Consider the following 2,500-nt stretch of genomic DNA (forward strand, 5'->3'; position numbering starts at 1 on the left):
TAACTCTTCACACGTGTTATATCTCAATTATCGTCAGGTTTCTCAGAGCCTACCGTGTTAAATCTATTGAAAGTGTTATTGAAAGTTTCGTAGAGTGATATATCTTTTGTCTTGCACATATATACTAGTTTATTATAGTATGTAGAGAACAGTTTTACTGTTTTTTTATGCTTTGATTTACTGTCCACTATCTGTACAATATTTACATCTATTTACAATTTCAATGTCGACAACTTTCTCTATTATTTACTTATGTTTTTTTTCATGTTGTTTCCCCACGTGCATTACATAATTCGAAATGATTTCTCCCAATTTATTCATAATAACTAGAAGATTTCTACCATGCATACTAAAGCATATACAGTAAATATTTCTATATATGACTTAAAAATATTAAAATTCAAGTCTCCCTCTAAAACCTCAAAAAATTATAAATAGTTTTCATCTTCATTTATTATGTCTATTCATATCTGAGTGAATCTATTCCTAGTCTGTTCTTAGAGCCGGCCGACCCTACAGGCGACTACTATATTATACGAATAGACATTATAATGTTTCCTATCCAGTTGCAATACAATGTCTTCCTTTCAAATCATAATTAATTTTCCTCCATTCTCTTTTTCGAGGTTCTGTCGAATTCAAAACCACTTCACCCAAAATCCTACTATTTCTTACGGTCGTTCTGTGCATGTATTTTAGCATATGTAAAGCCTCTCTACTTTTACATTTTCTTTGAATTAAGATTTTTTTTCCGGTAAACTTGATAAATAAAAGGAACATTTTCCTATGGTCTGTATATATCTATCGATTTCTTTCTCGCTGACCAGCTCACTTACTCCAAACCACCACGCCCAAACTACTCACACGGACTGCAGGGCGTGTCCTATCTTTATTCTGAACATCTATTTTTATACATCTGTTTTCATGTCCCGTCGCTCAAACTACAGTCGCTCTACACGCGATAGAATATGTACAATATTTACATTCATCTTTATTCTTGTATTGTAGTGTTTGTAACATCATAAGAAGTAATTGCCTTTCTTTATATGTTGTCTGCTTACATCTATTTATACATAAATTATCTGTCCTGACTTCTCTAGCCGATTTAAAACCACTGTGGCTACATTACTCTCACAATCTGCATTGTATGATCACTCTTCATTCTAATTTTGCATCAATTTATTCAATAACAATTCTCATCTATCCTCTTAAGTTTTTTTTTTTTGTTTTTTGTTTTTTTGTGTTTATGTTTACTGAGCTCCCTACATGATTTCAAACCAAAATGACTAGAATACTACTTTATGACGATTTTTTTTAAATCTTCATTTTCTTTCCTTTTTTTTAGTTTACACGACACGGATTCCCATGAATAACTGTATTCTTAGTCTTTCTATACCCAATTTTCCATTATTCTCTCCGCTGAGGTCGCTGGCGGACTTAAAACCACCGCTCCCAGATTTCTCTCACGTTCCATTCAGCCGTTCTACATACTATGCAAATCCTCTCCTTTGATCTGCAGATGTAGTGTGTTGATACCTTTAAGGTATACGGAACCAAAGCGGATGCTGCGATTCTCGACCACAATCTAATTGTTGGTTGGTATTATATTGTACTGGGGTGGTTTGGTTGTAGATTTCGTAACCAATTGAATTCTTTTCTGTCTTTCGGGAAAATTGTGATTGTGTTTACTGTGGTTGTGGTATCATTAAAAGTTGTTTTGTCTTTGAGTCTCCGAGTTTTGTTCTTCTATCTGTTTATCATGATTTCTTTGCCTGTCTCTTTGATTCTGTCGGTCTCTCTCTCTCTCTCTCTCTCTCTCTCTCTCTCTCTCTCTCTCTCTCTCTCTCTCTCTCTCTCTCTCTCTCTCTCATTCTCTCTCATTCTCTCTCTTTCTCTCTCTCTCTCTCTCTCTCTCTCTCTCTCTCTCTCTCTCTCTCTCTCTCTCTCTCTCTCTCTATATATATATATATATATATATATATATATATATATATATATATATATATATTTTTACACACACACAACAAACACACATACACACAACACACAAACATACACACACATACACATACACACACATATACGCACAACACTCACACACAAAACACACACACACATACACACAACACACACACATACACACAACAACACACACATACACACAACACACACACACACAACACAACCACACACACACACACACACACACACACACACACACACACACACACACACAACACACACACACACACACACACACACACACACACACACACACACACACACACACACACACACACACACACAACACACACACACACACACACACACAAAACACACACACACACACACAAAACACACACACACACACACAAAACACACACACACACACACACATACACACATAAAATAATCACAAATCATCCTGTATTGGTGACAAAATAAACTGATGGAAAGAAGAGCTTATCAGAAAAAGACATTCAGCAATCATAAGTTACAA

General features: G+C 35.2%; 1 protein-coding gene across 2 annotated transcripts in view; it reads right to left on the minus strand.

Annotated features, from left to right (window-relative positions):
• The window catches only part of LOC122266185 (uncharacterized), a 142,839-nt gene that overhangs the window by 9,091 nt on the left and 131,248 nt on the right, over nucleotides 1-2,500 (minus strand). The gene's annotated exons all lie outside the window — the stretch shown is intronic.

This window comes from Penaeus japonicus, unplaced genomic scaffold (assembly GCF_977035675.1).
Source record: "Penaeus japonicus unplaced genomic scaffold, GWHDUDI00000001_assembly GWHDUDI00000015, whole genome shotgun sequence".
Taxonomy (NCBI): domain Eukaryota; kingdom Metazoa; phylum Arthropoda; class Malacostraca; order Decapoda; family Penaeidae; genus Penaeus; species Penaeus japonicus.